This window comes from Macaca thibetana, chromosome 14 (genome assembly GCF_024542745.1).
Source record: "Macaca thibetana thibetana isolate TM-01 chromosome 14, ASM2454274v1, whole genome shotgun sequence".
Lineage (NCBI taxonomy): Eukaryota > Metazoa > Chordata > Mammalia > Primates > Cercopithecidae > Macaca > Macaca thibetana.
In genome coordinates this window covers 85,908,252-85,931,185 of record NC_065591.1, presented here as the reverse complement: position 1 = coordinate 85,931,185, position 22,934 = coordinate 85,908,252, and the positions used below count along the sequence as shown (strand labels likewise).

Genomic DNA, 22,934 nt, shown 5'->3' with positions numbered 1-22,934 from the left:
CAACATTCTGGCCCCAATTCCCTAAGTCCGTTATATCATTCTTATGTTTTTGCATCCTCATAGCCTAGCTCCCACTTATAAGTGAGAACACACTGTATTTGGTTTTCCATTCCTGAGTTACTTCACTTAGAATAATGGCCTCCAGCTCCATCCAAGTTGCTGCAAAAGACATTATTTCATTCCTTTATATGGCTGAGTAGTATTCCATGGTGTATCTACAGCACACTTTCTTTATCCACTCAGTTGATGCACACTTAGATTGGTTCCATATCTTTGCAATTGTGAATTGTGCTGCTATAAATATGCATATGCCTGTGTCTTTTTCATGTAATGATTTGTTTTCCTCTGGGTAGATACCCAGTAGTGGGATTGTGGATCAAATAGTAGCTCTACTTTTAGTTCCTTAAGGAATTTCCTTTCTGTTTTCCATAGAGGCTGTACTAATTTACATTCTCATCATCAGTGTATAAATGTTCTTTTACCACATTCACACCAGCATCTTTTTTTTTTTTTTTTTAACTTTTTAATTATGGCCATTCTTGCAGGAATAAGGTGGTATCTCATTGTGCTTTCAATTTGCATTTCTCCGGTAATTAGTGAGGTAGAGCACTTTTTCATATGTTTGTGGGCTGTCTGTATATCTTCTTTTGAGAATTATCTATTCATGTCCTTTGCCCACTTTTTGATAGGATTATTTGGTTTTACCTTGCTGATTTGTTTGAGTTCCTTGTAGATTCTAGATATCAGTCCTTTGTCAGATGCATAAATTGAAAATATTTTCTCCCATTCTGTGGGTTGTCTGTTTATTCTGCTGATTATTTTTGTGTGTGTGCAGAAGTTTTTTAGTTTCATTAGGTCCATTTATTTATTTTTGTTTTTGTTGTTTTTGGGGTCTTATTCATGAATTACTTGTCTAAGCCAATGTCTAGAAGAGTTTTTCCAGTGTTATCTTCTAGAATTTTTATGGTTTCAGGTCTTAGATTTAAGTCTTTGATCCATCTTGAGTTGATTTTTATATAAGGTGAGACATGAAGATCCAGTTTCATTATTCTACATGTGGCTTACCAGTTTTCCCAGCACCATTTATTGGATAGGGTGTCATTTCCCCCAATTTATTTATATACAGGCTATTTAAGTAAAAATTTATCTTAGCTAGACCTGGGAGAAGCCAATTCAAATGAATAATATTCTACTTAGCCTTAGCTGAAGTGTCATTTTCTAAAATAAGTAAAATGGAAGAGACAAAATTGATTCTCCCATTCTTCAGACTTTTTGCTTTTTTGAGAGATATGTTGAATTCTCCTTAAAAGACTTCTGATATCCCAAACTGTGACTGCAAGCTTCCATCAGCCCTGCACTCTCCCTGCCCTGCTACAGTAAATCATGGCTCTCAAACCTCGTTGGGGCCCCTAGTCCCTTGATGGTACCTCATTATTCCCCACCTGGAGCCCTGTGGCTTCTCTACTGCACTGACTGGTGCTAGTGTGACCTTACCGATTGCAGACAGGACCAGGTCTCTCCACTGCTTGAGAGTTTTCAATGGTTTTCTCTGGCCTTTAGGGTAAGGACTAATGGTCTTGACTTAACTTTTAGAGCTGGTCCTGATTTGACTTCTGGGAACTGGGGTCACTCCTCAACATTTAGTCATCATCATGGTTGTGCCCTTCCTCTGAGCTCCCACCAGTGCTGTGCATGCCTCTGCCATAGCCCGTCACACAGTACAGTGACCACCTCTTCATCTGCTCTCCCCTACACACTCAACACAGGCTTCTCATGGACGGGGGCTGGGTCTTGTTCACCCCTGTGTCCCCAAGATCTGACACATCATAGGCACTGGAGAAATGGCGAACTAAGTCATGTGCAAATGAATCACTGAATGAACAAATGAATATAAGATGCTTGCAAATGTACACTGGCTCTATGTTATGTAGCAGTCTCTGCACTAGATCTTTATTTCATTTTCTTATTACAACAGCCCTTTCAGGGTGTGCACAAGTTTTACCCCTATTTTACAAATGAGGAAGCTGAGATTTAGAAAATTCGGATTATTTTCTCAATGCCCCACAACTGGCAAATAGTGGAGGTCTGTAAGACTCTAAAACCAGCATCCCCACAGAACCCGTCCAGACGAGGAAAATGGGGATTGGTGGGGGGCCTAGAGACCATGGTCACCTGCTTCATGCTGCAGAGTGGGACCCATGCTCTGCAAAGAAATATGGGCCAGGGATGTTGAAGGACTGGTTTACTGGAGGAGGATTCCAAAATGCCCCTCCAGCTTAGCCCATCCACCCAGACAGTCCACTTAAAACACCCAAACATACCATTTTGTTTTATTCCTCCATTTTGTGTCCCGACCCTCCACCCCTGCCTCATGTGCTCCCCAGTCTCCACCCCCACTAAATTCCTTCTCATCTTCCCAAATCATCCTGGGCTTTTCCTCTCTGAAGCCTTCCTTGGTTCCTGCCACACCTACCACACCCTCCTCCCAGCCCCTGGCAATTAATCACTCCCTTCTCTGTGCTTCCTCTGTACTCTGCCCACACGCCTATCCCTGTTTATGTTATTGTTTGCTTACATGTTAGTCTGCTTTAAAAGATCCTGAACCCCTTGAGAATAGCATCTGACCAGGTCTCCATACCACCCTCCCACTACATCTGTCTCAAGAATTTATTAAAAGAATCTGCAGCTCAGGGGCTGTTCCAGCCTCCGCTGCCTGTACCCTGGATCCCCAGTTTTTAAACTCTTGCTCTTACCAAGAACCTCTGCTCCAAGATTTGAGGTCTGAGGGCCAGGCTGCCTCCCCATCACACCCAGGTCTGGTGCTTAAGCCATTTCTTATCTGGATCAGGGGATTATCTTGTTCTTCTTTGTGTAGTGGTTATTATAGAACCAGGTGCTTAGCAGGCCCTGAGGAAATAATATTAACAACTGTAGCATTTACAGTATGTCAGCCGGCATGCTGTTTTACACATAGTATCACTTTCATTCTGCAACCAGAATACCCTATGAGGTAGATGTTATTGTCCTTGTTTTACAGATGAGGAAACTAAGGTTTGGGAAGGTTAATAACTTGCCTGAAGTCACACAGCTAGAAAATGGCCGGGCCAGGATTCAAACCCAGGTCTTTCTGACTCCAAAGCCTACACACCAGAGCTCCACACTCGGTGGGCATTAGTGGAACTGGGCTAACCGGAAAGCCAATGCCAGCTCAGGAGGCCCTTTCAAGGAGGGAAACATGAGCATCATACAAGAGGTTTCCTCCAACATAACCAGGACCTAAGAATTGTAAAGGCACAGCATAGATACTGCATATGGGCAAACACCCCAACAAATAAAAGTACTGTGATAAAATAATGTATTTAATTGTTTGAGAATATTTACCAAGCATCTGCCTTGTGCCAAACACCGTTCTAGTCAACTGGGAATGAGACAGACAGTCCCTGTCCTTGAAGAGTTCATAATCTAGTGAACAACATAAATTGTAAACCACAAATAAGTTTTCTAGATTAATTACATATTGTGATGAGTGTAGCAAAGTTCAAGTTAAACCCAAGGTGAATGGTGCGGGGAGAACCTCAAGACCGCACCCAGGAGGTGTCTGGGGAGGTGGCCCAGCAGCCTGAAGCATGCTTATATTTTACAAGGTGAAATAGAGCGTATAGAAGTCCCATCCCTAGAAACCTCACCCGTCATCATCAACAGCAACAACAAAAAACAGGACAACTCTGGCCAGGTGCGGTGGCTCAAGCCTGTAATCCCATCACTTTGGGAGGCTGAGACGGGCAGATCACGGGGTCAGGAGATCGAGACCATCCTGGCTAACACGGTGAAACCCCGTCTCTACTAAAAAATACAAAAAACTAGCCTGGCGAGGTGTCGGGCGCCTGTAGTCCCAGCTACCTGGGAGGCTGAGGCAGGAGAATGGCGTAAACCCGGGAGGCAGAGCTTGCAGTGAGCTGAGATCCAGCCACTGCACTCCAGCCTGGGCGACAGAGAGAGACTCCGTCTCAAAAAAAAAAAAAAAAAAAAAAAAAAAAAAAAAAAAAAAAAAAAACAGGACAACTCAGGGTGGTCCTGAAAGACACTTGGTTGAGTTCTCTGAGAAAAGTTAAGAAGCCACACGTCCCTGCGCAGTGGGAACATCCACTCTCAGGCATTCATTTTTTTCCTCCACTTGGAAAGTACCTGATGATGCCTCACCTCCCACAAGCCTGAGGCAAACTCTGGTGTCAGAGACTCAGAAAAGCCAGCCTTCAATCGTGGATACAGTGAAAAGAAGAACAAAGGACATTGGCTTCCCTCCACTCTCTCCTCAGGCTCCTCTGTCTTCCCCTCCCTTCCCAGCCCAGCAGGTGATTCAAGCCCCCAGTGCTCTTTGTTCTGTGGATCTTGATCTGGGATGACATGCCTGTCATCCCAGCACTATAGGATCCTTGATCTTGGAAGAGCCACCTCTAGGAGTGGGAGGTGAATATAAGCAACTTGAGCACAGTTCTGGTAGCCCAGTCTTACAAAAGAAATATCATGTCTGCCAGTTGTAATAGTCCGCCAACAAGGCCACCCTCCTGGAACTGGAGCTGCCTAGAGGGCCCTTGAACAACCCAATAACACAAGTCCTAGAGCTCCTAGGGCGTCTGGATGACCACCTCCCCATGCACAAGCTAGAGGGTTAGAGAGCACCCCAAAGGGGGAAAATGCTACTGGAGATCTTCAAAGGCATTAGAAGGTTGCTGTCTGGTCTCAGGGTAACCTGCCCAGAGGAGCCCAGACAGTCCCAGAGCTTAGAAGGAAACCATCTTTCAGGGCAGCACTTTAAACAAAAGACCCTCTGAGGGCTGTGGCTTGGCACAGGGGCCCTATTGCCCAGGTCTAAGGACAATACTGGGTTCAGGCATCTAGCTCTTCTCTTGGCTCCAGTGTCTGGGGGTTTTGCTGGGGGAGAAACAGGAGATGTGGGCACAATCTGGCCACTGTGATCGAGACATAGGGTTTTCCCATAGCATTTCATGGGTGACACTTCTGGACCCTTTAGGGTGGCGCTCTGTGTTTCTCATTCAAAGAGAGAAACCAGAGCAACGGGCAGGAAAGATCCTAGAGACTCACAACTGCCTCTTTCTATGACTAAAGGGTCAGGCATTCATTCACTCCTCCATAGAACAGGGATCCCCTTCATGATCCCCCTCATACCCTAAATATGCCCTGCCACCCTCCATGCTCAAACCTCACAACCAGCTGTGTTGTTACTTGGGTACATGATATATGGTCATAACTTCTCCTAAATCCAGTCACCAAAAGTTTTCGAGATGACCAGGAGTGGTGGCTCATGCCTGTCATCCCAGCACTATAGGATGCTGAGAAAGGAGGATCACTTGAGGCCAAGAGTTGGAGACCCCTATTTCAAAACAAAACAAAACAAAACAAACAAAAAACTGCTCCTGAGACCTCCTATCAGAAACAAAGAAGGCACATGTGGGTGATCAGTACAGGTCAAATTCCATTGCGTTAGAACTCTCAGAATTCTTTTGTTGAACCTAGAATTTTGTGTGTGTATCCAATACTCTTAAAATAGGTGTGTCCTCCCTGATCCTTGAAGCTTGTTTTGTATTGACCTTGGTTGTACTCACATTCATTTGTACTAGTGGAGACATCTCCATTTCTGCTCATCTTTAGTGACAAGAGAAAAAGTCTTAAAGACAAAGTGAGTTCTCTTGTTTGAGACCTGTAGGTTTCAGTGTGATGTCTGTGTGGAGGCGTTTGGCAAATCAGGGCACTCTCTAGGACTGGTTGGTTGAAGGTCAATCCAAACTCTAGATCATCCCTTCTTTGAAGATGAAAGAGCCCCTCTTCTTTCTCCCACCCTTCTATGGTTCTTTTACTAATGGCTCGATAGAGCTGTGCTTAGTATACCTCAGTGACCGAGGCTGGCAGAATGCAGATGAGCTGGACAGGGCACCCAGGAAGGAGTTTACAGACTCCCAACCTGTTTTCTGGGAAGGTACCAGGCTGTTCACCAGCACTTTTTTAAAAATCCCACCCTGTGGAGCAGAGCTCTTTGGGAAATCTTGTTATATGGCATCAATGATGCTGATTAACTGTAGCAAATTTCTGGGTGTGGGTAGCTGCAGGAGGTGAATTCCTGTTAGAAATGAGGTCTCTGGCTCCAGGTGGGAGCTGCTTAGGTGAGACTTCCCTGGGGCATAGAATCCCAGAAGCAATGCTTCTGATGATCAAAGTACACAGCCATGCTACAGAGAAGAGCTTTATAGGTAGGGCTTCAGATCCCAGGTTTAGGCATGTACACATGTAGTATGGATTTTGGAGCATGGCCAAGGCTCCTTGCTCTGGCCTGATCCCTGATGCCTGAATTCCACTGTCATAGCGTCCTAATTTTGGCTTAAGACTAACCCTGTAAAAATGCAAGTATCTCATGGCATTGGTCTCATTGGTTGCAGCTGCCTTCAATGGATGAGTTTATTAGGTGCTTTCCCATGAATAGGTGAAGACTGGAAGGAGGATCAGAGGGAGCATGAGGCACCTGGTCTTTCAGGAAGAGATACCAGTAAGACTCTGCTACAAGTCAGAGGGAACCTAAGCAACCACCTAGTTCAGAAGTTCCAATTTACAGCCCACAGGCCAACTCTAGCCTGTTTTGTTGGTATAGAGCAGCATTTAATAAAAAAAAAAATCTAAATTTGATTTCCTTAATAAGGCTATGATCCCTCCAGTTCATCGCAGACCCCACCAGTCCACAGTCTCACAACAGTCTGCTGCGTTTGTTCGGGGCACCCAGCCTGCAGGTATGTGAGTTGTTGACCTCTGCATTCTAGTCCAGTTTTCCATTAAATGCAAAAGCCTTTTCAACAACATTATGTATTCTTTATTTATTCATACATTCATTCAAAAAATATGTGCTGGGCATGTACCACAAGTAGGCTCATAAATGCATAGAATTTTAGAGCAGGAAGAGAACTTGGAGATGTTCTAGTCTGACCACTTCATTTCCCAGGTGATGTCACTGAGGTCCAGAGAGCTGCCTGACTTGCTCACCACAAAGCTGCTCCAAGGCAGAACTACATTTCGTGAGGAACCAGGTGGCCAGACTTGGCTGTCTCACTTGAGGCTGCCCTGCATCCCATGGAAATCCAATTACTGAAGTCTGACCACAGCACTCCCCTAATGAAACAGTTTAATGATTCTCAAAGTACAGTCCAGGAGTCCTGAGGTCCCCAAGATCCTTTCAGGGGACATGTAAGGTCAGAACTGTTTCATGACCCAACACAGAGGCTCACACCTATAATCTCAACACTTTGCAAGGCTGAAACAGGAGGATCTCTTGAGCTCAAGAGCTCAAGACCAGCCTGGGAAACATAGCGAGACACCGTCTCCACAAAAAAAACACAAAAAGAAAAAAGAAAAAGAAAAAAAAAACACTAGCCAAGCATGGTGGCCTGTAGTCCCAGCTACTCTGTAGGCTGAGATGGGAGGATTGCTTGAGCCCAGGAAGTTGAGGCTGCAGTGAGTCGAAGTCACACCACATTCCAGCCTGGCCAAAAAAGCAAGACCCTGTCCCCCACAGAAAAAGTTTCATAATGATACAAAGCTATGATTTGCTTATTTTGTTACTCTCATTCTCTCACAAATGTACATTGAAGTTTTCCAGAGGCACATGACACGTGACATCACAAGAAGCTGAAGACAGAGGCAAACTTTGGACAGGTTTGCACCATTGTTTAACTGTGCCACTCTTCTCACTAAATGTTTTTTGGAAAATTTTAATTTAAAAAATGTTAGTTGGAGATTGCTGGCAAGATGGCCGAATAGGAATAGCTCCAGTCTGCAGCTCCCAGCAAGATCGATGCAGAAGGCAGGTGATTTCTGCATTTCCAACTTACGTACCTGGTTCATCTCACTGGGACTGGTTGGACAGTGGGTGCAGCCTATAGAGGGCGAGCCTAAGCAGGGTGGGGTGTCACCTCACCTGGGAAGCACAGGAGGTTGGGGAATTTTCTCCCCTACCCAAGGGAATCCATGAGGGACTGAGCCTGAGGAACTCCGGCACAAATACTGCACTTGTCCCACGGTCTTCACAACCCACAAACCAGGAGATTCCCTATGGTGCCTGCTCCACCAGGGCCCTGGGTTTCAAGCACAAAACTGGGCAGCCATTTGGGCAGACACTGAGCTAGCTGCAGGAGTTCTTTTTTTCCATACCCCAGTGGTGCCTGGAACGCCAGTGAGAGAGAACTGTTCACTGCCCTGGAAAGGGGTGCTGAAGCCAGGGAGCCAAGTGGTCTGGCTTAGCAGGTCCCACCCCCACAGAGGCCAGCAAACTAAGATCCACTAGCTTGAAATTCTCACTGCCAGCACAGTAGCAGTCTGAGATCAACCAGGGACACTTGAGCTTGGTGAGGGGAGGGGTGTCCGCCATTGCTGAGGCTTGAGTAGAAGGTTTTACGCTCACAGTGTAAACAAAGTCACTGGGAAGTTTGACCTGGGCGGAGGGCACTGCAGCTCAGCAAGGCTCCTGTGGCCAGACTGCCAGATTTCTCTTCTCTGGGCAGAGCATCTCTGAAAAAAAGGCAGCAGCCCTGTCAGGGACTTATAAATAAAACCCCCATCTCCCTGGGACAGAGCACCTGGTGAAAGGGGTGGCTATAGCTATGCAGCTTCAGCAGAATTAAACGTCCCTGCCTGATGGCTCTGAAGAAAACAGCAGACCTCCCAGCACAGCGTTTGAACTCTGTTAAGGGTCAGACTGCCTCCTCAAGTGGGACCCTGAACCCCGTGTATCCTGACTGGGAGACACCTCCCAGTAGGGGCAGACAGACACCTCATACAGAAGAGCTCTGGCTGGCGTCTGACAGGTGCGTCTCTGGGACGAAGCTTCCAGAAGAAGGAACAGGCAGTAATCTTTGCTGTTCTGCAGCCCAGGCAAACGGGGTCAGGAGTGGACCTCCAGCAAAGTCCAGCAGACCAGCAGCAGAGGGGCCTGACTTTCAGAAGGAAAACTGACAAACAGAAAGGAATAGCATGTCCACTCAAAGACCCCATCCAAAGGTCACCAACATCAAAGACCAAAGGTAGATAAATCCACAAAGTTGGGGAGAAACCAGCACAAAAAAAAGCTGAAAATTCCAAATATCAGAACACCTCTTCTCTTCCAAAGGATCACAATTCCTCACCATCAAGGGAACAAAACTGGGTGGAGAATGAGTTTGACGAATTGACAGAAGTAGGCTTCAACAGGTGGGTAATAACAAACTCCTCCAAGCTAAAGGAGCATGTTCTAACCCAATTCAAGGAAGCTAAGAACCTTGAAAAAAGGTTGGATGAATTGCTAACTAGAATAAGCAGTGTAGAGAAGAACATAAATGACCTGATGGAGCTGAAAAACACAGCATGAGAACTTCATGAAGCATACACAAGTATCAATAGCCAAACTGATCAAGCAGAAGAAGGATATCAGTGATTGAAGATCAACTTAATGAAATAAAGCGAGAAGACAAGATTAGAGAAAAAAGAATAAAAAGGAACGAACAAAGCCTCCAAGAAATATGGGACTATGTGAAAACACCAAACCTACATTTGATTGGTGTACCTGAAAGTGATGAGGAGAATGGAACCAAGTTGGAAAACACTATTGAGGATATTATTCAGGAGAACTTCCCCAACCTAGCAAGACAAGTCAACATTCAAATTCAGGAAACACAGAACACCACAAAAATACTCCTCGAGAAGAGAAACCCCAAGACACATAATCATCAGATTCACCAAGGTTGAAATGAAGGAAAATTGCTAAGGGCAGCCGGAGAGAAAGGTTGTGTTACCCACAAAAGGAAGCCCATCAGACTAACAGCAGATCTCTCTGCAGAAACCCTACAAGCCAGAAGAGAGTGGGGGCCAATATCCAACATTCTTAAAGAAAAGAATTTTCAACCCAGAATTTCATATCCAGCCAAACTAAGCTTCATAAACAAAGGAGAAATAAAATCCTTTACAGACAAGCAAATGCTGACAGATTTTGTCACCACCAGGCCTGCCTTACAAGAGCTCCTGGAGGAAGCACTAAACATGGAAAGGAACAACTGGTACCAGCCATTGCAAAAACATATCAAATTGTAAAGAACATCAACACTATGAAGAAATTGCATTAACTAATGGGCAAAACAACCAGCTAGCATCATAATGACAGGATCAAATTCACACATACATAATAATATTAACCTTAAATGTAAACGGGCTAAATGCCCAATTAAAAGATATAGACTGACAAATTGGATAAAGAGTCAAGACCCATCAGTGTGCTATATTCAGGAGACCCATCTCACATGCAAAGACACATCTAGGCTCAAAATAAAGGGATGGAGGAAGATCTACCAAGCAAATTGAAAGCAAAAAAAAAGCAGGAGTTGCAATTGTAATCTCTGATAAAACAGACTTTAAACCAACAAAGATCAAAAGAGACAAAGAAGGACATTACATAATGGTAAAGGAATCAATGCAGTAGGAAGAGCTAACTATCCTAAATATATACACCCAATACAAGAGCACCTAGATTCATAAAGCAAGTTCTTAGAGACCTACAAAGAGACTTAGACTCCCACACAATAATAGAGGGAGACTTTAACACCCCACTGTCAATATTAGACAGGTCAACAAGACAGAAAATTAACAAGGATATTCAGGACTTGAATTCAGCTCTGGACCAAGCTGACCTAAAAGACATCTACAGAAGTCTCCACTCCAAATCAACAGAATATACATTCTTCTCAGTACCTCATTGCACTTATTCTAAAATTGCCCACATAATTGGAAGTAAAACACTCCTCAGTTAATGCAAAAGAACAGAAATCATAACAAACGGTCTCTCAGACCACAATGCAATAAAATTAGAACTCAGGATTAAGAAACTCACTCAAAACCACACGACTACATGGAAACTGAGCAACCTGCTCCTGAATGACTACTGGGTAAATAACAAAATGAAGGCAGAAATAAAGATGTTCTTTGAAACCAATGAGAAGGAAGGCACAACATACTAGAATCTCTGGGACACATTTAAAGCAGCGTGTAGAGGGAAATTTATAGCACTAAATGCTCACAAGAGCAAGAAGGAAAGATCTAAAATTGGCACCCTAACATTAAAAGAACTAGAGAAGGAACAGCAAACAAATTCAAAATCTAGTAGAAGACAAGAAATTACTAAGATCAGAGAGGAACTGAAGGAGATAGAGACACAAGAAGCCCTTCAAAAACTAAATGAATCCAGGAGCTGGTTTTTTGAAAAGATCAACAAAATAGATAGACTGCTAGCCAGACTACTAAAGAAGAAAAGAAAGAAGAATCAAATAGACACAATAAAAAATCATATAGGGGATATCACCACTGATCCCTCAGAAATACAAACTACCATCAGAGAATACAATAAACACCTCTACACAAATAAACTAGAAAATCTGGAAGAAATAGATAAATTCCTGGACACATACACCCTCCCAAGTTTTAATCAGGAAGGAGTTGAATCCCTGAATAAACAAATAAAAAGTTCTGAAATTGAGGCAGTAATTAATAGCCTACCAACCAAAAAAGTCCAGGACCAGACGGATTCACAGCCAAATTCTACTAGAGGTCCAAAGAGGAGCTGGTACCATTCCTTCTGAAACTATTCCAAACAACAGGAAAAGAGGGACTCCTCCCTAACTCATTTATGAGGCCAGCATCATCCTGATACCAAAGCCTGTCAGAGACACAACAAAAAAAGAAAATTTCAGACCAATATCCGTGATGAACATTGGTGTGAAAATCCTCAATAAAATATTGGCAAACCAAATCCAGCAGCACATCAAAAAGCTTATCCACCACGATCAAGTCAGCTTTATACCTGGGATGCAAGGCTGGTTCAATATATGCAAATCAATAAACATAATCCATCACATAAACAGAACCAACAAAAACCACATGATTATCTCAATAGATGCAGAAAAGGCCTTTGACAAAATTCAACACCCCTTCATGCTAAAAACTCTCAATAAACTAGGTATCGATGGAATGTATCTCAAAATAATAAGAGCTATTTATGACAAACCCATAGCCAATATCATACTGAATGGGCAAAAGCTGGAAGCACTCCCTTTGAAAATCACCACAAGACAAGAATGGCCTCTCTCACCACTCCTATTCAACATAGTATTGGAAGTTCTGGCCAGGGCAATCAAGCAAGAGAAAGAAATAAAGAGTATTCAAATAGGAAGAGAGGAAGTCAAATTGTCTGTTTGAAGAAGACATGATTTTATATTCAGAAAATCCTAGTCGTCTCAGCCAAAATCTCCTTAAGCTGATAAGCAACTCCAGCAAAATCTCAGAATACAAAATCAATGTGCAAAAATCACAAGCATACCTATATACCAGTAACAGACAAACAGAGAGCCAAATCATGAGTGAACTCCCATTCACAATTGCTACTAAGAGAATAAAACACCTAGGAATACAGCTTACAAGGGATGTGAAGGACCTCTTCAAGGAGAACTACAAACCACTGCTCAAGGAAATAAGAGAGGACACAAACAAATGGAAGAACATTCCATGCTCATGGATAGGAAGAATCAATATCGTGAAAATGGCCATACTGCCCAAAGTAATTTAAAAATTCAATGTTATCCCTATCAAGCTACCACTGACTTTTTTCACAGAATTGGGAAAAACTACTTTAAACTTCATGTGGAACCAAAAAAGAGCCCGCATATCCAAGACAATCCTGGGCAAGAAGAACAAAGCTGGAGGCATCACGCTACCTGACTTCAATCTATACTACAAGGCTACAGTAACGAAACCAGCATGGTACTGGTACCAAAACAGAGATATAGACCAATGAAACAGAACAGAGGCCTCAGAAATAACACCACACATCTACAACCATCTGATCTTCGACAGACCTGACAAAAACAAGCAAAGGGGAAATGATTCCCTATTTAATAAATGGTGTTGGGAAAACTGGCTAGCCATATGCAGAAAACTGAAACTGGACCCCTTCCTAACACCTTATACAAAATTAACTCAAGATGGATCAAAGATTTAAACCTAAGACCTAGGACCATAAAATCCTAGAAGAAAACCTGGGCAATACCATTCAGGACACAGGCATGGGCAAAGACTTCATGTCTAAAACACCAAAAGCAATGACAACAAAAGCCAAAATTGACAAATGGGATCTAATTAAACTAAAGAGCTTCTGGACAACAAAAGAAACTACCATCAGAGTGAACAGGCAACCTACAGAATGGGAGAAAATTTTTGCAATCTATCCATCTGACAAAGGGCTAATATCCAGAATCTGCAAAGAACTTAAACAAATTTACAAGGATATGAACTGACACTTCGCAAAAGAAGACATTTATGTGGCCAACAAACACATGGGAAAAGCTCATCATCCCTGGTCATTAGAGAAATTCAAATCAAAACTACAATGAGATACCATCTCACACCAGTTAGAATGGCGATCATTAAAAAGTCAGGAAAGAGATGCTGGAGAGGATGTGGAGAAATAGGAATGATTTTACACTGTTGGTGGGAGTGTAAATTAGTTCAACCATTGTGGAATACAGTGTGGTGATTTCTCAAGGATCTAGAACCAGAAATACCATTTGATCCAGCAATCCCATTACTGGGTATATACTCAAAGGATTATAAGTCATTCTACTGTAAAGACACATGCACACGTATGTTTATTGCAGCACTGTTCAGAATAGCAAAGACTTGGAACCAACTCAAATGCCCATCAATGACAGACTGGATAAAGAAAATGTGGCACATATACACCATGGAATACTATGCAGCCAAAAAAAAGGATGAGTTCATGTCCTTTGCAGGAACATGGATGAAGTTGGAAACCATCATTCTCAGCAAACTATCACAGGAACAGAAAACCCAACACCGTATGTTCTCACTCACAAGTGGGAGCTGAACAATGAGAACACATGGACATAGGGAGGGGAACATCACACACTGGGGCCTATCAGGGGGTGGGGGGCTAGGGGAGGGATAACATTAGGAGAAATACCTAACGTAGGTGATCGGTTGATGGGTGCAGCAAACCACCATGGCACATGTATACCTACGTAACACAACTGCACGTTCTGCACATGTACCCCAGAACTTAAAGTATAATTTAAAAAAAAGGAAAAAATAAAAATAAAATAAAAATGTTATGCTAACATTTAATGGGTTTTATGTTAACATTATTCTTCTTTTAAAATGAATTAATAAGTATTTTTTAAACTTCTCAATTTTAACTTCTAAAGTGATAAATATCAAAAGCTGTATATAAACTGAAGTTATTTGGGGTCTCCAGTAATTTTTAAGAGTATAAGGAGGTCCTGAGTTCAAAAGTTTGAGAATTGCTAATTTAATAAACCAAGCAAGGGTAAATTATATTACTTGAATTTTTCCAACAAGCATATAGTCATGTATAAGTTGTGTAATTAAAAAAGAAAAAAGTGAATGGGCACCATTTTTACTTGTTAGAAAAAATTGGAAAGTGGGGCCTTGAGATGTGACTCCTTCATATTGCATCAAGGATTGGTCTGACTTGAGTTGTTCCACCACCAAAGACTGGCATAAGTAACACTAGCAGTGGGGTTATCAAAGAGTGACATTGGGGTTCATGTTACCTAAATTAGTATCTCAGTTCCCAAACCTGCTCCTCCTGTGTCCATCTTAGTAATGGGTACCACCACCAGGAGCCTAGGCTGGAAACCTGGCTTCCTCTTACATGCCCTCCCCTTAATTTCTACCACATTCATCATTGCTAGCTCCTTTGACAGCTCTGGCTCCATTCTTCTTCACTGCAACAGCTGCTGATCAAGACAGGCATTATCTCATGTGTGGAGATGGCCCCCATGTCTTCACTGGTCTCATGGCTCCTCCAGTCCCCTCCATCATGGCTCCATGCTGCTCTTGAGTAATCTTTCTCTTACACAAATCTTTTGATGATCCACCTCCTGCAGCCTTCTTTGTGCCATAAATGACCCTTCCTAATCCAGCCCCTGAGGACCTAACCAGCCTCACACCTCTTCAACTTTATCCTCCACCACAAAGCACTCTTTGTATGTTTCCAAATCCACCATGTACAGTGGGGTTTAGGAGCTTTTCAACATGGGGGTTGAAGATCCCCTAGCCTGGAATGCATTTCCTTCCACTTGTCTGTCTGATAAACTCCATACTTTGTCTCAAAACAGACTTTCTTCTTCTGAAGGAAACCTCAACTCCTAGAAAGGTCAGGTACACAGTTAAGCACACAATAAATATTTTTAAGTAAATAAATGAATCCCTTATTTGAACAAAGAAAATCATTCTGTGGTATCTGTTAAATGTCCTCACATAATGAACTTAACCAATAATCACCATCCTAAAGGATGAATGGTTTTACTCTAGGACCAGGCCTTATGGTATGCTCTGTAGGGTAGAAATGAGGACTAGGATGAATGTTCATTGAGCTCAGTTCTTGACCTAAAAGTTATTTCTCTACTACTATATCTCTGATACCAACTGTTTTCTTGTCTTTTTCCTAAAAATGGAATTATAGGACAAGATTGAGATAATTTGTGGTTCTAATAAATTGGTACCTGGTTCATTGGTTCTGTCATTTTTAAATCAACAATACAATACTTAAAAAGCTTTTATCTGGTACAAATAATGCATGAATATTATTCTCATCACTTTCTCATTAAAAACAGTACTTCTTTATAACATTAATTCTGGCAGCATCTTTTTTGTAGTGTCAATATAAAATAGGATAGGTTGTCCATAGAGTCTTTGCCTGATTAAAATAGATTGTGATCCTTATTTTTTATTAATAGAGGAAACTTTACAGAAAGAAGAAAATATATTGAAATAAGCCATGCCAAGCACCTAAATCAGGATGTCTCATGGTAGTAAACAATAAATGCTGTCCTTCTTCCTTCTACCATTAAAGCTAAATTCAGCAAGATTAAGCCTAGAGCTTTCACCATGGCAAGTAAGTCCCTACAGATTTGATCCCTGCCTACTTCTGAAATCTGCAACTCTCTCTGTGAAACTTTACATTGCAGCAATATAATCTGCAGTAGTTCTTGGATACATGGTTTTATGCTATTTCTCATTTCTTTGTCTTTACTTATCTGATTCCTTAGCTGGGAATGTTCTTGGTTCAACCGTTCCTTCCCATCCTGCCTGACTCAGAGGAGGTGTCACCTTCTCTGGAAACAACTCCAATCCTTCTCAGCTTGGATCAGCTGCTCCACAGGACCTTTGGCTTATCTCTATCATAGCCACTTGACTCTGCACAGAACCTGACCTTGCATATCTTAGTTTCCTCATCTGTAAAATGGAATAATAATAGCCTCAACTACACAAGGTTATCAGGATAATTACTCAAGATATATGTAAAGTGCTTAGGATAGTGCTTGTTATATATTAATCACATCCTACATTTCTAGCTCTTATATTTATTTTGGTAGCACTTACCACATTGAAAATGCCTGTGCTCTTATCACAGTATATGACTGTATATTTCTGTTTCTAAGAAACTACCAGACCTCCTGGTTACTAGCAAGAGCTCTGTAAACTGAACTAATGCTTTTTATCATTAAGAATTCTATTGTCTCTTAATGTACATACATAGATTTATATCATAGTAGTCAGCAGAGAACACTATTCCACATTTTGATTTTACTTTATGTCAACAACACTTGCTATTTTTAGCAGCTATATACATGTTTATTTATTTTTTCTTTATATTTTTACAATTGGTTGTATTATAAACATATTTGGTGTTAATAAATGTTTCCTTTGGGAGGCTGAGGCTGGTGGATCACTTGAGGTCAGGACTTCAAGATGAGCTTGGCCAACATGGTAAAACCCCATCTCTACTAAAAATACAAAAAATTAGCCGGGCATGGTGTCATGTGCCTGTAGTCCTAGCTACTCAGGAGGCTGAGGCAGGAGAATTGCTTGAACCTGGGAGATGGAGGTTGCAGTGAGCCAAGATTGCACCACTGCACTCCAGCCTGGGCTACAGAACAAGACTCCATCTCAAATACATACATACATACATACATACATACATTCATAGAATGTTTCCTTACTGCAGCAGGAATGATTTGGTCAAAATATATAAACACTTTGAAAGAGATCGTTACATTGACCTCCAAAGAGACTGGGCTGATACACAATTTCTCATGAACCCATTTCTTCACAGACTTGTCATCATTGGATGTTATCACTATTTGGTTGATAATGGTACTTCTGAGTTATTTGCCTTTTTAAATTAGTAGCAAGGGTGGACATTTTATCATGTGATGAGGTACTTTGTTTTTTCCCATCAGCAACAAGATGCCTATTCATCTTTTACTACATTGAAAGTGGAAACCAAATAGTAACATTATATATTTCCATCAAGCCTTTACACGTCTTTAGATATAAAATTTCCCCAATCTTTACCTTTTCTCTTTACTATGTATCTTACAGCATTTTCTACTCCCATTGATTTCTGTTCATGAATAGTACCCTTGGAGTCATGCAACACAGAGACCCAGACATTCAAGCTGCCATATGACGGTCATCAGTAGTATTTGATTATGCTAATTTGTGTATTTCAAGCTTATTTTTGACAGACTGTTTTTAAATAGTTCATACCTTGACTCATCATGAATCTATTCTAGCGTACATCTCCAAGTTCATTCTTTTCCCTAGTGATATCCAATTTCTTCAAACTGCTGACTAAATAGTCATTCTTTTCCCTATTGTGATGCTGATGCTGTTCCTAGAATGTTATAAAGTTCTTACACAATTTGGAATTTCCATCATTTCTGTTCTAGTGCACTGATGAATCTTTTAAATTTCAAGCCATATGATTTTTTACCACAGTTACTTTTTATCACGCTTTGTGGTCTGTTTACAGTGAGAGGGGCATTACTACTAATCTAAAATGGTTTTAGTTTCAATGTTAATTTCCCCCATTTCATCCTTCGAGGGTGAAGTAGTGAGAACTGAGAGCTGGAGGAGTTAGGGAACCTTAGTGTTCCTTCCCATCCTAAGAATTAGGAAGGCTGTGATGGTATGGAGCAGACATCAGAAGCTGGCTGCCTGATCTGGCTTATAGTCTTGTTCTGTTTGTCCTACACAACTGCTATTATTTTGGTTTGCTTTGACTTTGAATGTCTTTGGGTAAAATATGCCTGCTGCAGCTTTCTACAATCCCCACCAGTTTCTGTGATCTTACACTTGGCCTGCTTATCTCAATTTGGTTATCTGCCTGATACCTGGATTTATTTGAGCTTGCAACCCCTGGCATAGTATGTCTTAATGCCTCCTTAGTTGTAAAATTGGAATAATATTGTATCTCATCAGGTTGTTGAAAGGATTACATGAGCTAACTTATAACCATTGCCCACTGGAAGAAATGTTTTACTCCAAAAAATTTCTTGTCTTTCTCTACTCACCCCTACAGAACAATGATAACTTTGGGTTCTCTGAGGGCAGTGGATGGCTCTTGGTGATATTTGCACTCTCACGCCATTGCACAGTGCCTGGTATGTAGCAGGGGCTCACTAAATAGTGGCTAAAATCTGTTGGAATAACTATTACCAGTAGCATCATCTCTGCTTTCAAAGTGATTTTTTGTTAAAAAAAAAAAAAAAAAAAAAAAAAAGAATGTTAAGAATATGGATATATGCATGTCAAGTGCCCGGGGTCAAACTGTACATATAAGGACCTCAAGTTCCACTTTAAAAGGGCCCACATTCAAGGTCGCCATACCTCAAATACCTGCCCAGATTCCTGTGGCCAGTCCCTTGTCATTGGTCAAGGGTCTGTAACAGAGTCTGTTGAATTGCTAGCCATGACAGTGCTCATGATAAACTGGTTTCTGCTCTAACTTGGCCTTGATTAACAAAAGACACTAATTAAATAATGCCTGCTCACCCTATACTCACCTGTATTTAGTCCTCCTGGCTCCAGTAGCCATGTCTCCTGTTCAGATAGAAGAACTCATTGTCAGATGAGGATCTAAGTTGTAAAAATGTTTTGCTTTCTAAATTATAAGTAGAGCCAGGTCACTAGAATTATCAAGAGATATTAAGCTGTATCCATCTATACCTATTTTAAATGATGCCCAAGAAGCCAAGATTTACCCCATAACCCGAGGCAATGCTGCTAAAATGTTTTAGGTCAAATAAATAATACATATATAGAGAAGTCTTAATGAAGAAGGAATTTTAAGATTTATAATATACTAAATTGAACTAACCCATTATTAGCAGTCCCATTACATGAAGCATTATAAAAACGGTCAATAGATATTAGACAAAAATAAGAAATAAAGTCCATTATTGTGACCCACAACCCCAGTATCATGATTAGTGATGATGAACCAGGTTATGACCTAGATTTATATTGTATACCTCATCATTACACTGAGGATTTGCAAAAGGTTTTATTCCTCATGGACTGATTGTGAACAGGACCAAACAACTTGCTTGAGATGTGATGAAGGAGATAGAGCCTCTCACATTGTAGCCTTCTGTTTGCTCAAGGGGGGCTGTAAATTTTTTGCTGACCTACTAGATAACATCAAAATACGTGAATGGAAATAGTCATAGAGCCATTCCTATGATAGAGCCAATAAACACCAAAAAGCTACTGTAATGACCATCAACAGGGGACACAAAGGTAATTGGTGGCAATGATCTCTCAACTTTAACTAGAAAGAATGTCTTGATTTTTGAAGATGTAATTGACACTGGCAAAACAATGCAAACCTTGCCTTCTGGGTCAAGTAGCATAATCTAAAAATGGTAAAGGTTTTCAAGCTTGCTAGTGAGAAAGCACCCCTCAGAGTGTTAGAAATAGGCCAGACTTTGTTGGATTTGAAATTCCAGACAAACTTGTTGCAGGATATGCCCTTTACTATTGTCAACCAAAATTAAGGCTGTCAAGGCAGAAATAATTTGATTAAGATTTATTGGAAGCCAATAATGTGAGGAGCAACCCGGGAAGATACACCAAAAAAGTTGGGCATATTGCAAAGTTTGTTTACAAGTTAGAATGCTTCTGTAAGAAAGTTTAGGAGAAGGGAAGGGGACTCCTTACATTATAATTGGAGGATACAATACAGAGGTTTCAATCATTGGCTACACGTTATAACATAAAGGGAAAAATGTTCTATGTGTAAGTCAATCAATATAATTTCATGATTTTGAAACAAATCAGTGTCCTTATTATCAGTAGTCCTGTACATATTAATCATTACATCAACAGTTTCAGGACTCATGATAAGATTTGAGTGACTCACAATAAGACTTTTTTACTTAGGGACAGGATATAAGCAATGAAGCATTAGACCTTCCCCAGGTAGTTAATTTGTGATCTGTAGGTTCTCATTTCCCGCTTTTGATCCATGAAAACATGGAAGATTAGTATTTGTTTAGATTAGAGTGATAGACATTCTTTATCCCCCAGTGCTGAAAAGGCTCATTTCCAGAAAGTCGTGTCTCTCAGTGAAGGAAGAGAACTTGTTATTATAGGCGGACCAAATTGTTAGCAGCATTTGGTAGGTCATAATATGAGAAAAATATGTTGCTTTTCTGAATAATGAATCATCTCCAGTCACTGAGTGACATGATTAGGTTTCTGTCCCCACCCAAATCTCATCTTGAATTGTAATCCTTAGGTGTCAAGGGAGAGGCCTGATGGAAGGTGATTGAATCATGGAGGTTGTTTCCCCCACGCTGCTCTTGTGATAGTGAGTGAGCTCCCACAAGATCTGTTGGTTTTATAAGGGGCTCTTCCCCCTTTGCTTCGGTCACATGCTCACTCTCACCTGCTGCCATGTAAGATGTACCTACCTTCTGCCATGATTGTAAGTTTCCTGAGGCCTCCCCAGTCAAGCAGAACTGTGAGTCAATTAAACCTCCTTTATTTATAAATTACCCAGTCTTGGGTGGCATCTTTATAGCAGTGGGAGAATGGACTCATACACTGGGTGACCATTATTTTGGCCTTAGCCATTGAAGAAAAGTTTTAAAATTCTGGAACAGTTAGTTAAGAGAAAGGTAAATGTTAATTTTGTTTACAAATGTATACTTCACCCAACTGTTCTAAGATATAAATAGTTTAAGGGAGAAGAATTTTTTTTTACTTTGGAAAACAGAATATAAAAATAATTAGCAATGTTTTCAACAAAAGTAATAAAACTCATTTTAGTTCTCCATTAATTCAGTCCCATGTAATTTTTGCTCTGTTTAATGCTGTGGTGGTAATTTTTTTTTTTTTTTTGGCAGAGTCTCACTCTTTTGCCCAGGCTGGAGTACAGTGGCGGGATCTCAGCTCTCTGCAACCTCTGCCTCCTGGGTTCAAGTGATTCGCATGCTTTAACCTCCTGAGTAGCTGGGATTACAGGCACCTGCCACCACACCCAGCTAATTTTTGTATTTTTAGTAGAAACAGGTTTTCTCCATGGTGGCCAGGATGGTCTCAAACTCCTGACCTTAAGTGATCTCCCACCTTAGTCTCCCAAAGGGCTGGGATTACAAGTGTGAGCCACTGTGCCTGGCCTGTGTTGGTAATTATTATGTATCAGTTTTTATTAGAGTTATAGAAGTTTATATTTAGTCCATTTATCTTAAAATTATTAGAAATCTGTGTTTAAGAGTATTTATTAGAGTTTTTCTATGGAAAGCAGTTTTAGATTATAATTAATTGTAAATTTTTAGAGAAGAATTTATAACAATAACTGTAAATGATAAAAACTTAGAAGAGTTATGATAAAATGTAATAAAAGTTTCCAACTGACAAGAAAAGTTAGTTATTTTTATTACATGTAGCATTTTAAGGTAATAACCAGAATTATTACTGACAGTGTCACATCAGAATCACCAGACTTTTACAATTTTATATTATCTTTAGAATACTCACATTAATAACATATCCATATAAATGTAACTTTAGAAAAGAGTTAACAATTGAAATTATGACTAATGACACATTATATTTTTAAGAACTTATATAATTTTTGGAATATTTACATCAATAACATACTCATAAATGTAACTGAAAGAAGATCTTGTATCATTTAGCATTTGACAATGTCTCCCATAAAATTTAACCAAATCGAACCATTTAATATTTTTACAAGATGAGAAATTTTTTGAGCTTTCCAGGGGCCTACCTAGAAAATCTCAAAGTTAATTTTAGGCCAGGAAGACTTATTTAGGATTTGGATCTTGGGGAAAACTGTCAAAGATGTTCAAATGTTTAAACTATTTGTTTAAAACAGAATCACAGGTCATTGTAAAATAATATTTATTTATTTGATGAGAGTAACAGTCAAAGGGACCTTAAAAGCAATATAGAAAGTTACATGTATGCAAAAACTTTCACTCTTCTAAAACTCAGTTTTCTTAAGGACCCCAAAATCTTTAAAAAAACAACACAGGAATTATTTTGAGAAAACACCAAATCTTTGTTTCTTAGTCCAGTTACCAAAAGGTAAAGAAAAACTTCCTGTACTGTGATTGCTTTTCCTTCTGGGAAGTCCATTTAGATAATCTGGAAGTCAAATATGATCAAAGGGGTACTTGGATTTAATCAAACGCAGAAAAATTATGTCCAGGGTTATGAGTGAACACTGTATTATAGAGGAATAAAAATAACAAACCTGGTACGTTAAGCAGGAAAGTGCATGGCTCTTAGTAACAACATAGGAGATTTCCTTATTATATCGAACTATTTAGACATATCAAGAAAAGCCAAAGGTACAGAATTAAGTTATGCTAGAGAAAAACATTTTTTTAGAGCTTTAAGATAAAACATTTAGTGTCTAGCCATGATAGTAAACTTAGAACCAGAGAAAACATTATAGGAGTTTACAAAAAGTTGGAAGAAGAGAGTTACCATTTCAT

At 40.5% G+C, this 22,934-nt stretch overlaps 1 protein-coding gene across 2 annotated transcripts in view; it reads right to left on the bottom strand.

The window, feature by feature from the left end:
* The window catches only part of HEPHL1 (hephaestin like 1), a 115,980-nt gene extending 98,216 nt beyond the window's left edge, over window positions 1–17,764 (bottom strand). For both annotated transcript variants that reach the window (XM_050758901.1, XM_050758902.1), the window contains exons 1-2: window positions 17,671–17,764; window positions 2,754–2,907 (exon numbers count right to left, since the gene is read on the bottom strand). The gene's annotated coding sequence lies outside the window, so the exon portion shown is untranslated. The remainder of the gene's footprint in view (window positions 1–2,753; window positions 2,908–17,670) is intronic.
* Between the last annotated feature and the right edge of the window lie 5,170 nt (window positions 17,765–22,934).